General features: G+C 50.3%; 1 long non-coding RNA gene across 1 annotated transcript; it reads right to left on the bottom strand.

The window, feature by feature from the left end:
- Positions 1 to 7,358: 7,358 nt before the first annotated feature.
- On the bottom strand, positions 7,359 to 13,097 carry LOC140420533 (uncharacterized). The gene is made up of 2 exons (XR_011946430.1): positions 12,342 to 13,097; positions 7,359 to 8,651 (listed from the first exon to the last, which is right to left on the bottom strand). It is a non-coding gene; the product is annotated as an uncharacterized lncRNA (long non-coding RNA).
- Positions 13,098 to 14,296: the final 1,199 nt, after the last annotated feature.

The following is a 14,296-nucleotide window of genomic DNA, read 5'->3' as shown; positions in this document are numbered from 1 at the left end:
TGGTGTAAATGAAAGTGGTGCACAATGAAAATGGAGTGCAGGTCTGGCTGGGCTGTAAGTTTGGGGGGGAGCAGGAACATTTGGAAAATCTGGAGGCTGTCCTTAGACGCTTTTCGGAGGCTGGAGTCCGTTTACGTTGCACAAAGTGCATATTTCAGGCAAAGGAAGAAATCTACCTAGGTTATCGGGTGGACCGCGAAGGTTTGCACCCTGTCGCAGAGAAGGTGCGCGCGATTCAACAGGCCCCCGCCCCGATTGACACTTCGCATCTTTGTTCTTTTCTCGATCTCATAAACTATTACGGGAAGTTCCTCCCCAATCTGGCAACTACGCTGGCCCCGTTGCACCTTCTGCTAAAGAAAAATCACACCTGGGTTTGGGGTCACCCGCAAGAAACCACTTTCCGGTGGGTAAAGCAACAATTGTCGTCGTCTGGGTTACTAACCGACTATGATCCTGGAAAGCCTTTGCTCGTCACATGTGATGCATCCCCGTATGGTATTGGGGGCGTCTTGTCCCACAAGATGGAGAACGGGGCCGAGCGGCCGATAGCTTTCACCTCCCGCACATTGACTGCAGCGGAGAAAAAGTACGCGCAGATCGAGAAGTAGGGCCTGGCAGTGGTTTTTGCGGTGAAACGCTTCCACCAGTACGTGTATGGCCGCCATTTCACTATCGTGACTGATCATAAGCCTCTGCTGGGACTTTTCAGAGACGATAAGCCAATACCGCCCATTGCTTCTGTACGGATCCAGCACTGGGCTTTGTTGCTTGCTGCATACGAGTATTCTCTGGAGCACAAACCAGGAATGCAGATAGCGAATGCCGACGCACTGAGCCGATTGCCTTTATCGACCGGCCCCATGTCGACCCCACGACTGGTGAGGTGGTTGCAACCCTAAATTTTATGGACACCTTGCCTGTCATGGCATCACAGATCCGTGAGTGGACCCAGACGGAGCTAGTCCTGTCAAAGTTTCGGCACATAGTCCTGTATGGTGGGCAGCATAGACAGCTCCCAGGCGAGTTGCGGGCATTTTCCTCCAAGCTTTCAGAATTCAGCATGGAAGACGGCATCCTCTTGTGGGGGACGCGTGTGATTGTCCTGGAAAAAGGACAGGAGCTGATACTAAGAGACTTGCACAATGGGCATCCAGGTGTGACCAAAATGAAAATGTTGGCCCGGAGTTATGTCTGGTGGCCAGGCCTCGACACCGACATTGAGAAGGTGGCCCAAAACTGCTCCATTTGCCAGGAGCATCAGAAGCATCCGCCGGCTGCGCCCCTACATCACTGGGAATGGCCAGGGCGTCCTTGGGCGCGCTTGCATGCGGATTTCGCAGGCCCTTTTCAAGGATCCATGTTCCTTCCATTAATCGGCGCCCAGTCTAAATGGCTAGAGATGCATAAGATACTGGGCACAACGTACTGCGCAACAATTGAGAAGATGCGTTTGTCTTTTAGTACACATGGCCTCCCCGAGGTGCTGGTCACGGATAACGGCACTCCATTCACAAGTGAGGAGTTTGCGAGATTGATGAAGATGAACGGCATACAGCATATCCGCACTGCCCCTTACCACCCGGCTTCAAATGGGTTGGCAGAGCGCGCAGTGCCGACATTCAAACGAGGCCTAAAGAAGCAGTCTTCCGGATCAATGGACACGAGACTGGCTCACTTTTTGTTTTCGTATAGGACCACCCCCATGCAGTGACTGGGGTAGCTCCCACGGAACTCCTAATGGGCCAGAGACTTCGCTCCCGCCTTCGTATGGTTTTCCCAGACATTGGTGCAAAAGTACGCCGCACACAAGAACGGCAGGGACAGGGTTTTTCTCGGCATCGGCTGATTCGGCAGTTTGTGCCCGGTGACCCAGTGTTCGTTCGGAATTTTGCTGGTGGTGCCCAGTGGGTTCCTGGCGTAATCTTTCGCCAAACGGGCCCTATATCTTACCAGGTGCAAGCCCAGGGTCGTCTCCAGCGCAAACATGTAGACCATGTTCGGTCCAGAAGACCATCCCTTCCAAAGATTCCCCGCCCCCGGAGCTCATTGCTACAGCCACAGAGACCAGAGACAATGGAAGGTAGTCCTCACAATCTTCCTCTGGTGCCTCACTCAAAGCCTGCACAGGTCGTTACAGAACCGCGCGGAGATAGAGGCGCCGAGATGACAGAGGCAGCAGACTCTGACTCCGAGATGGAGACACCGGATGCATCAGAGGGGGAATCCTCAGGCCCACGGGCCGTGGATGTACAACCGTTACGCCGTTCATCACGGAAGCGCCGGTCTCCGTCCCATTACACGTCGCCTGATCCAGCGCCGCATGCAAATGGTGTCCGGCCTGCGGCAAAACGAGTCCGACGCCCTCCTTCGCCAGGGTCTTTGGTGCATTCCTTGGACTTTGGGGGGAGGGATGTTATAACCTGCCTGCTTACCATTGGCTGGGGACTAATGACAATCCCACAATCCTGTGGGAGTATGAGCTTCCCCAATGAGGGGGGCGGAGAAACCATGAGTAAACTCCATGTATAAATAAGGCTGGCCAGTTTGGAACCAGCAGGAAGGAGTGTGCAGCAAGGAAAGCTGCTGTTATATATATGTTATTTTAAATAAATGTTATTGCTTTGTATCCTTAAAACTCGTGCTGGATTCTTCGTGGCCCTCACAAAAGTTGCCAAACTGTTTTGCTAAGGGGGGGGCGTCACAATGAAATCCAGTGACAACCCACATGTACTTTGCGTCAGGGGGGGGTCACTGCCTTCCTCCAACGTTTCCTCCCAGTCCCAGGTATTTGGAGCCAGGGTCCGGATGAGTAATGGCGGCCGCAGGTCCCACAGTCCCCTGCGCTGCGGAAATCGCTGTATCCAGCGCGCGGGCGAGCGGTCCGGGACTGCGCATGTCTAAGGGAGAAGGGAAGCTGCACATGTGCAGAAGAAATTCCCTTGACCTTCCTGCTGAGGTGTTGAGGAATCGGAACAGTTGGAGACCGGAAGGACTCTTGACCTCCAGCCAATCAGAGCGCAGTCTTTGCGTGAATGAAGATTGAGCTTCACACAAACGGAAACCTCCTCCTGTCCCGAACATCTGTGAGTAAAACATTTTTTTTTCTCCCCTTTCCATTTCCCATTCTGACCTTCAATTGGTGACTTGCAGCAACTGAAGGGAAAGGAAGTGAATCCAGGGAGGATGCAGACTCTGGAAAGGTTGGCTCGGGTCTCTCTCTCCTCGCTCTTTCTTAAAGACATTGACATCCTTTGCTCCCTCAGCTTTGACACATTTATTTGTCTGGCTAAAAGGATGGTCTCTTTCTCAATGTTCACAATTAAAGGGCTGCTTTCCTCAGGAGATGGCTGACATTTAAGGGGACAGTAAATTAATATCGGACAGAGATATGTCTAATGTTGTTACGTGGTACCGATTAGGTATATTATTTATGGTTCTGTAATAAAATAGATTTATTAATATTTCTAGTTTTGTAATGTAGCTATGTCATATATTTCCAGTCATAGAGTTATTCTGGCACAGAAGGTGTCCATTCGGCAACTCGATTCCATGCCGAATCTCTGTAGAGCAAGGCAGTCAGTCCCATACCCCCTCTTTCTCCCTGTTGCCCTGCAAGTTTAATTCCAATTTCATTTTGAAATCATTAATCATCTCTGATTCGACCAGCATCATAGACAGGAAGTTTGAGGTCATGACTGCTCGCATCTGTGTAAAGTTGTTCTTTGCATTGCCCGAACCATCTATAATCAAGCAATATAATTCTGTACATTATACACACATTTAGTTCAGTAATATAGACATATACATGGCTCACAGCTGCATTAAGATTTTCAGTCCCGTTCTCAGCATAGGACGCAGTGAGCAGGATGAATTAGGGGGCATGTATATTAGGTACAACAGCGTGAGAATGGAGGGAGGGTGGCGTGGAGATTTACAGCTTTTGGAGAACTAGTGAGGACAGAATGTCTCTTTCGAAACTGGAATTGTCTGTTGTCAATTTCTATCCTGTACTGACTGATGACTTTTGTAAAGTCCTTTCGCAGGATATGATAAGGATTTTCAGAATGAATTCTCAAACACACATCATGTCAACATCTGACAGATTCATTCAATACATCAGGTTCTGAATATCATCAGGCGTTGAATCAAGAAGGAAAAGTGTTTGTCTGCTTCAAAAGGCTTTAAACATCAGTGTGATTGGAAAAGCACCAAGTCACATACACCCGAGTAAGAGTGCTCTGATGTGGAAAGACCTGTAACAGCCTGAAAAAACAACACCGTTCACAGAGGGGAGAGACCATACACATGTTCTGTGTGGACATTCCAGCTGATTGAAACTGGAGAGATACAAGGAACCCACACAATGGAGAAATCATGGCAATGTGGGGCTTGTGGGAAGGGATTCAGATCTCCATCTGTGCTGGAAACCCATCGAAACAGTCGCACTGGGGAGAGGCCGTACACCTGCTCTGTGTGTGGAAAGGAATTCAGTCATTTATCCAGCCTGCTAACGCACCAGTGAGTTCATACTGGGCAGCGGCCGTTCACATGCTTAGATTGTGGGATGGGATTCAGTACTTCATTCCAACTGTTGGCACACCAGCGAGTTCACACCAGGGAGAGGCCATTCACCTGCTCTGTGTGTGGGAAGGGATTCACTCAGTCATCCAATCCAGCGTGCTGGCACACCAAAGTGTTCACTCTGGTGAGAGGCCATTCACCTGCTCTGTGTGTGGGCAGCTATTCACTCAGTTATCCAGCCTGTTGAGACACAAAGTCACTCATACCAACGAGAGACCCTTTAAATGCTCTGACTGCGGGAGTGGGTTCAAAAGTGCTGCGGATGACTTCCGGTGACGGCGGGCGGGACGCGGCCGCACAATGGAGGGCTCCCGTTCGGGAACGGTATTGTCGGGGCTTTAAGCCCGGCCACAGGGTCCACGGAGGCAGCAAAAGCAGGGAGAAGGCACAGAGGCAGCAGAGTGAAGGCACAGTGAAGAAAAATGTCGAGGGTGAGCAAAAGAACGTCCGTAAGGAAAACAGCTGAAGGTCCGTTGGGAGTGGAAATGTCACCACGGGGTCACCAAGGAAAATGGAGGCTGGAGCACCGGGGAGGCCGCATTGCTTACGGCTGAAGAAATAACTAATGTGATGACGGCCGAATTCAAAAGGCAGTTTACAAAATACATGGAGACAATGAGGAAGGAGATGAGAGAGGTTTTGAGTGTGCTGGTGGAGGAGGCGTTTTCCCCGGTGACGAAGGCAGTGGTGAGCGCAGTGGCGGAGGTGCGAGAGCAAGGGGAGGCACTGAAGGAAGTGGAGGAGACGTTATTCCAGCACGGTGATCAACTTACCTCGATGGGGAAGGAGGTGCGGAAGGTGATAGACATGAGCAAGGATCTGCGAGGAAAAATGGAAGACCAGGAAAACAGATCCAGGCGACAGAATTTGAGGATTGTGGGGCTGCCCGAAGGAGTTGAAGGACCGAGGCCGACTGAGTATTTTGCCGCGATGCTGGCGAAACTATTGGGAGAGGGGGAGTATCCCTCCCGATATGAACTGGATCGGGCTCATCGGTCGTGGAGGCCTGTACCAAAGGCGAGTGAGCCACCAAGGGTAGTGACTCTGTGCTTCCGTAGGTACAGTGTGAAGGAGAAGGTCTTGAGCTGGGCCAAGCAGAAGCGGGTGGTGCAGTGGGCTGGAGCTGGTATATGTGTATACCAGGACTTTATACGGTGGAGCTGGCGAGGAGGCGGGTTGCCTTCAACCGGGTGAAGAGGTCACTGAACATTAGCAAGGTGCAGTGCGGCAAAGGGGATTTCTGGGCTTTCCTAGGGCCGGGCAAGGGGGAAAGGGACCCGGGCGGGGGCCTCCACGCTGGCCGGTTTAAGCCGGCCAGTGAACGGGAGTGAGGTGGGGGGAGGGGCTGCGGCCATCGGAGCCTGACAGAACAGGGTCCGAGTGGTCTAGTCGGGGTGGAAAGTTGGGGGGAAGGAACCGAGGTTGGGGAGGAGTTTTGCAAGAGGCAAAGAGGCAGTGGACGGGAGGAGTTGGGGGGGGGGGAGAATTTACAACTCTTGGGTATCATGTACGGTACTCTTTCAGAGGTTGGATGGCGTTGAGTGTAGGGGGGGGGGGGGGGGGGGGGGGAGGAAGGGGAGTGGACTCTATAGGTTAATGGTGACCATGGGCGGTCCTGGACTCCTTTTTCTTTTTCTCCTTTGTTTTTTGTTTCCACCATGGGAGGGTTTGTTTTATTGGATGCATATATTGACAGGCGGGCCGTTGTTTGGGGTGGTGGAAGGATGGGATTGATTTTGTCAGTTACCGTTTACTGTTTGTGGGTGGGGTGTAAATTTTGAAGGAAAATGTGAAAATGGAGAATAAAAACATTTTATAAAGAAATAAATAAATAAAACCTTCTGTGCTTCCAGGGTATGTATCCATCGTTCCCATCCTATTCATGTATTCGTCAAGGTGCCTCTTAAACGTCACTATCGTATCTGCTTCCACCACCTCCTCCGGCAGCAAGTTCCAGGCACCCACTACCCTGTGTGTAAAAAACCTCCCTCGCACATCTCCTCTAAACTTTGCCCCTCGCACCTTAAACCTATGTCACCTGGTAATTGACTTTTTCAACCTGGGGAAAAAGCTTCTGACTATCCACTCTTTTATCAGGTCGTCCCTCAACTCCGTCGCTCTCGTGAATACAATCCGAGTTTATCCAACCTCTCCTGACAGCTAATGCCCTCCAGGCCAAGCAACATCCTGGTAAACCTCCTCTGTACTCTCTCCAAAGCCTCCACATCCTTTTGGTAATGTGGTGACCAGAATTGGAGGCAATATTCCACGTGTGGCCGAACTAAGGTTCTGTACAGCTGCAGCATGACTTGCCAATTTTTGTACTCAATGCCCCGACCAATGAAGACAAGCATGCCGTCTGCCTTCTTAGCTCCTTATCCACCTGCGTTGCCACTTTCAGTGATATGTTTATTGTAATTTCCCAATCTACCACAGACAACTTGCCCCTCATACCATGACAGTTTCCTTCTGCAAGAAACACTCCAATAAATTAGGCAAAAGAACCCTGTAACCACCATAGCCCATCTTCATGGCAACGTGGCTGCTTTGGGAACTAAATATCTTCCAAAGTGCAAACACCTTTTCATTCTGTGCTCCTCGTCAAACTTGGAACCAGGTAATCGCAACGAGGCTCAAAAATGGTCAGCCCACCGGAGGCAGAGGTGTTCGACCGGCCAGTCCAGCAGAAAGAAACCCTCCAATCATCACCATTCACCAGATGTCAGAATGAACAAAATGCAGTCCTGGATGTCAGTGAGAGCAGAAACAATAACAACGGAGCCAACATCTGTAATTTATTGTGAACTTGTTGGAGTCACAACAGGTGTGATGAATCACAAAACCCCTCCCCACATTGAGAACAGATGAATGGTCTCTCCCCAGAATTAACTCGCTAGTGTCTCCGTAGTTGGGACGGTTAATTGAATGTCTCCCCTGCTCAGAGCAGGTGAGTGGCTTCTTCCAGGTGTGAACTCGCTAGTGTTCCTGCAGGGTGTATGGATATCTGAATCCCTTCTGTCACTAAGAGCAGGTGACCAGCCTCTCCCCAGTGTGAACTCGCTGGTGTGTCAGCAGGCTCGATGAAGTAGTGAATCCCTTCTCACACCGAGAGCAGGTGAACGGCTTCTCCCCAGTGTGAACTCGCTGGTGTTTCTGCAGGTCGGATGATTGAGTGAATCCCTTCCCACACTGAGAGCAGGTGAACGGCCTCTCCCCAGTGTGAATTCGCTGATGTATCCGCAGGATGGATAATTGAGTGAATCCCTTCTCACACTGAGAGCAGGTGAAAGGCTTCTCCCCAGTGTGAACTCGCTGATGTATCCGCAGGTTGGATGAATCACCGAATCCCTTCCCACACACAGAGCAAATGAACGGCCTCTCCCCAGTGTGAACTCGCTGGTGTGACTGCAGGTGAGCTAACTGAGTGAATCCCTTCTCACATTGAGAGCAAATGAACGGCCTCTCCCCAGTGTGAACTCGCTGATGTATTCGCAGGTTGGATGAATCACCGAATCCCTTCCCACACACAGAGCAAATGAACGGCCTCTCCCCAGTGTGAACTCGCTGGTGTGACTGCAAGGCGGCAAACTGAATGAATCCCTTCCCACACACCGAGCAGATGAACGGCCTATCCCCAGTGTGAATACGCCGATGAGCTTCCAGTGCAGATGGAACCCTGAATCCCTTCCCACAGTCCCCACATTTCCACTGTTTCTCCAGCGTGGGGGTGTCCTCGTGTCTCTCCAGGTTTGTCGATCAGTTGAAGTCTCGTCCACACACAGAACACATGTACGGTCTCTCCCCACTATGAATGGTGTGAATTTTCTCAATCTGTGCAACTGGTTCAAACTCTTTCCACAGTCAGTGCTCTGGAACACTCTCACTCGTGTGTGTGTGTGTGTCTCGGGGCTTTTCCAGTCACACTGATGTTTTGAAGCCGACAGAAAAGACAAACATTTCTCCTTCTTGATTCAAAGTGATATTCAGTTCCAAGGAATTGAGAGACTCAGTCAGATTGCGACGCGATGTTTGAGATTTCTGTCTGCAATTCCTCCTCTTCTAATATCCTGTAAAAACAATTTATAAAAGTTACTTTTCTTCCCCTCATTTTGGAGAAGGTATCCTGAGGGTAACGACAGTCTGGCCGTGGGGTTAATCCTCCGGGTCCTCAGTCTTATTGAGGAATGTCCCCTTGGATCTATTGTGGTGGTGATTCTTTTGTATTTTTGTTCTTTTGAGACGGTTTATGTGTTGTTGACTTTATCCTACTCTGGTACAGACGGGGCTTTTATCCGTGAAAGGAGCAGTTTGGGGAAACTTTGGTGCCTCTAGTTTAAAGTGAGTTGGAGGAGGGGGTAATGGCGCACGCCCGATTGTGGCGTGAAAATCTGTTCCTGTCTCTCTGTCGCCTAACTAATGGCGACAGTTAATCTGCAAATTTTCTGGGCATCCATCACCCTATCAGAAGGAAAATGATCCTCTCCTTTCTTAAGGAGAAAGTCGACATAGCTTTATTACAGGAAACCCATCTGGATTATGAGGAACACTTTAAATTGAGGCGGGATTGGTTGGGGCAGTTTTTTTCACCTCTTTTTCATCGAGTCGCAGGGTTGTGGCAAACCTTATTACACACTATCCAAGCAGTCACGGTAACTCTGCCGATTACAATGTGCATGTCAATTTCCTTTGTGCCAGTCACCCCATCACCCGTCCCTCCCCTCTGCCCCCTTCACTTGTCGTTTCTGAGTCCTTTCCTGGGCCCTTCACTGGACAATGGGAGTTATCTGTTATTTACAAGTGGACGGTGCCCCCCCCAATTGATGGGCCTCCCCCCTTCCACCCCGCGCACTCCCTGTCCTGTTTTAAACCTTCCCTTGGGGGTTGCTCTTCTTGTGCTTTTGTTCTGGGCTCTCTGGTCTCTGTGTCAGTTGGTTTCTGGCATCTCCCTCCTTTTCCCAGTAGCCTCACCCTACCCTCCCCACATCCCTTTTCCTGCCTGCTCCCTGTGATCTCTTTGGCTCCCATACACCCACCTCCCTCCCCAGTGTTCCATTGGCCGCTGGCTTCAAACAGGTCCTGGAACAAGTTGGTGAATGGCCTCCACACTTTGTGGGAACCATCCTCTGACCCTCGGACGGTGAACTTGATCTTCTCCAGGTGGAGAAATTCCGATAGGTCTGCCAGCCAGTCTGCAGCTGTGGGTGCTGCTGCTGTTAGCCAGCCGAGCAGGATCCTCCAGCGGCCGATTAGAGAACCAAAGGCAAGGGCATCCGTCCTCTTCCCCATGAATAGTTCTGGCTGGTCCAGTACCCCGAAGACTGCCATTTGTGAGCATGGCTCCACCCTCATAACCATGGACATTGCCTCTAAATAGGCTGTCCAGAATTTGACAAGTCTGGGGCTTTCCCAGAACATGTGGGCATGGTTTGCCGGGCCTCGCTGGCACCATTCGCATTTGTCCTCCATCTACGGGAAGAACCTGCTCATTCGGGTTCTTGTCAGGTGTGCTCTGTGCACAACATTCAGCTGCATGAAGCTTAGCCTTGCGTAGGAGAAGGTGGAGTTGGTCCCGTTCAGTGCTTAGCTCCAGAGTCCCCACCCTATTTCCGTCCCTCGCTCTTCCTCCCATTTTTCCTGGGTTTCGTCAAGTAAGGAGCGCATCCTTATTAAGAGTTGTCCGTACAGGTCCCCAGTTTCCCTCCCCCAGACTGTCTGCGTCCAGTAACTCCTCTTGCATTGTGCTTCTCAGGGTTCCTGGGTATGCTGGTGTCTCCTTGCGGAGAAGGTTTTTGACCTGGAGCTCATCCCTGTTTGGAAGGTCCAGTCTCTCCGTCAGCTCCTCGAAGATTGCTAGTCTATTTCCCGTGTAAAAGTCCCTAACCATCAGTGTTCCCCCATCCTGTCTCCACCTCTTGAAGGTGGCCTCAGGAATGGCTGGTGCAAACCTATGGTTGCTGCAGATGGGGGCCATGATGGACACATCGGTCAGACTGAATGCTGCCACATCTGGTTCCAGGTTCTCAGGGCAGCTGTCACCACTGGACTTGAGTGTTTTGCTGGCGGGGATGGGAGTGTTGCCATGGCGAGGGCCCAGAGGATCATTCCTGTACATGAGGACTCATCCATCATCAACCATTCCATGTCTGGGCCCTTTACCCATCTCCTCACTCTTTCGGCCGTGGCTGCCCAGTGATAGTATTGCAAGTTCGGGAGGGCCAGGCCTCCCATGTTTCTTCTCCATTGTAGTACTGTTTTAGGGATTTTTGAATTCTTGCCCCTCCGCACACAAACGATGTTAGGTTAGGTGGGTTGACCATGATCAATGCACCAGATTATGGGAATAGGATGGGGAGTCTGCCTCTGAGAGTGCTTTTCTGAGGGTCAGTGCAGACTTGAAGAAGCGAATGGCCTCCTTCTGCACTATAGAGATTCTACGTCATCTATGCTATTTTAATTTGACTATGCTGTTAGTTTGTTTTGTAATATTTTGGGGTATGCGCCCTGCATTGTTATTCTTCTGTTTTTATATAATCTTACCCTTTTTCTCTGCTCACTGTTAACCGATCTGGCATTTCATCTAGAGGCTCTGGTCGCTCAAATATCCTGCTATGAATTAATTCTGCAATGTGTTGCTTGTATTTATGCGGCAGTGTCAGTTGTTCTACACTGTACCCATTTTCCATCAATATGTCTGTTATTCTGTTGCATTCATTATTTACAAAATGGTAAAAAAATATAACAAAAGAAATATTAAAAATCTGTCCAACTCATCCTTTAATATATTCAGTGACCCACAGACTCCACTGATCCCTATGGAAGAGAATTCCATAGACTCATAGCCTTTTGAGGGAAGAGATGACTGGAAATATATAAATAGCGACAGTACAACCAGAAATAATAGTAAATGTACTTTATTACAGACCATAAATAATATATCTAATTTAAAAATACTAGACATATCTCTAGCCAATATTAATTTACTGTCCCATTAAATGTCAGCCATCTCCTGGAGAAACCAGCCCTTTAATTGTGATAAAATTACTGTGGATGCTGGAGTCTGAAACGAAAGAGAAAATGCTGCAAAATCTCAGCAGGTCTGGCAGCATCTGTAGGGAGAGAAAAGAGCTGACTCGAAACGTCAGCTCTTTTCTCTCCCTCTTTTCTCTCCCTACAGATGCTGCCAAACCTGCTGAGATTTTGCAGCATTTTCTCTTCCTTTAATTGTGAACATCAGGAAAGAGACCATCCTTTTATTTTTATTAAACGCATTTTATTCAAACTTGTATCAAAGTTACAGCAAATAAACACCCCGGGAAACATTCTTCCCAACAATCAACTATATGGTTTGTACAGATTTTTCTCCTTTTTCACCCCGCCCCCGCCCCCGCCCCCGCCCGCGACGAACAGCTCCTCAAACATGGTCACAAACATCCCCCACCTTTTCTCAAACTCCCCTGCTGCACCCTTAACTCAGACTTTCTCTTCCCGAACCGCAGTAAGTCGTGCAGGTCACCCAACCGCGCTGCTACCCCGGTGGCGAGAGACCATCCTTTTAGCCAGACAAATAAATGTGTCAAGCTGAGGGAGCAAAGGTTGTCAATGTCTTTAAGGGAGAGAGAGAGACCTGGGCCAAGCTTTCCAGAATCTGCACCCTCCCGGGATTCACTTCCTTTCCCTTCAGTTGCTGCAAGTGACCAATTGAAGGTGAGAATGAGAAAAGAAATGGAAAGGGGGAGAAAAGAAAGTGTTTTACTCACAGATGTTGGAGACAGGAGTTTTTTATCTTCACTTCCGCTGTGACATCACAATGGGGCACTGCCTGAATCAGCCAATAGGAATTACTCTTACGCGCTGTCGTCACCGGGTTCCAGTGCGCAGGCCCGGCGCTCCCCGCCCCAACCCGTTGTTTCGCCCGCCCCCTGAACACGGGAGAAAAAAACCCGACAACAGAACCTCCTCGAGACAAGGTTTCCAGGCAACCGGCATGACGGCGAGAGCGAGAAGCAAATCGGTGATCTCCTGCCCACGACTGCGCATGTCCAAGGGAGAGGGGAGGCTGCGCATGTGCAAAGGGTAGCCCGCCTCTTGGCCTTTTACCGGAGGTATTGACCAATGGCAAGAGTTGGAGGACCAGAAGGACTCTGGTCCTCCAGCTAATCAGCTCGGGCTTTGTGAGACTGCTCAATTGAACTTCACAAGGACGCAAACTTCCTCCCGTCTCCAACATTTGTGAGTAACTCTATTATTGTTGTCACAATTATTACAGAAACCAATTTACAAGGCTCCAGGCCTCATTACACTTCAAATTGACGATTAAACACACTTCAAATTGACGATTAAACAGTCACTGAACACAAAACAGCTGCAAGGCACAAGGCCCAATTACATTTCACAATAACGTTGTAACAGTCATTGAACACAAACAGCTGCAAGGCACAGGGCCGAAATACGTTTCCAGATACCAATTAACCAGTCACTTATCACAACCAGCCGCAAGGCACAGGCCCTACGCATCGTTCAAGTAACAATCGAACAGTCACAAAACACGAACAGTCGTGAGGCACAAGGCCTCGAAACCCAACGACCATTCCAAAGAAAAAAGGAACAAAAAACCACAAGACACGAGTACATTTCGAGGTAACGGCCTATAAACACATAAGACAAGCAGTCGCGAGGCACAAGGCCCCGATACAATACGGCCGCTTCGGAAACAAATATGACCCACAGGGCCTCGATACATTTTAACAGTGTCATATCAAACCCAATCACCAGGCACCAGGCCTCAATTCACCCCAGAAAAGATTTAACAGGATAGAATCAATCACCGAACACTAATCCCCGCTCACCCACCCCCGTTCACCCCGCCCTGCAACCGACACCCCGGGGGAAAGGCCCCTCCTCGCTAAGAGCACAGGCCACCGGAGAGCCAGACCCGGGTGCGGCGGAGGAGACAGGGTTCCCCCTTCCTGGACCCCGCCCAAAGGCACAGCACCATTCGGAGGGAGAGCAGTTTCACACCAACTAGCGTTCCACCACAATTACTAATTACCATTTCAGGGAAACCCGAAATGAGTTGAATGTCATAGGCTGCTAAAGAAAACGAAAGCAAAGAAAACATGAAAACAAAATCCCTTAGTACTCATAGAAAAGTCCATAAAAAAGAGTCCATTAATTTTGCACGTTCCACATCATGACCCCGGCGCTCCAGCCGAAATTTCACAAGGAACAACATGTCCTCAAAGTCCTCCAATGGCAGCGGCCAGAGTCGCTCCAATGTTGGCAACAGTCGACAACGGGGAAGAAAGTCCCAGAGTCAGTCCCAACCGCCCACAGGGCGTCCAGGGGGGCCGAACCCCCGGAGACCCCAGGAATGGCAGCAACCCACCCCGGGCTGCAGGCCGCGGGCCGCCCATCGGGTATCCACTCCCGGTTCCGACCCGCCGCTTCCAGCAGCCTATCCAGCTGCCATCCTTCCTCCATTCCTTCGTCCTCCATTGGGCGAACTCAAAACCGCCGACAGCAAACCTCGCAGTCCGAAGCAGCGTCTCCGCAGCTCAACCGCTGACTTGAAACACGACTGGTCGCAGTACTCCGAAACCGATCTCCCCTTCCCTCGGGGACCAGGAGCAATGGGCGCCGAGTTGCTGTTTCACCCCATCCAGGAAGCTCCCAGAGGCGGCCTGCCTTTCGAATCGGCCCGGTGGTGGACACC

This window comes from Scyliorhinus torazame, chromosome 5 (assembly GCF_047496885.1).
Source record: "Scyliorhinus torazame isolate Kashiwa2021f chromosome 5, sScyTor2.1, whole genome shotgun sequence".
Lineage (NCBI taxonomy): Eukaryota > Metazoa > Chordata > Chondrichthyes > Carcharhiniformes > Scyliorhinidae > Scyliorhinus > Scyliorhinus torazame.
This window is presented reverse-complemented; position numbering and strand designations above follow the sequence as displayed.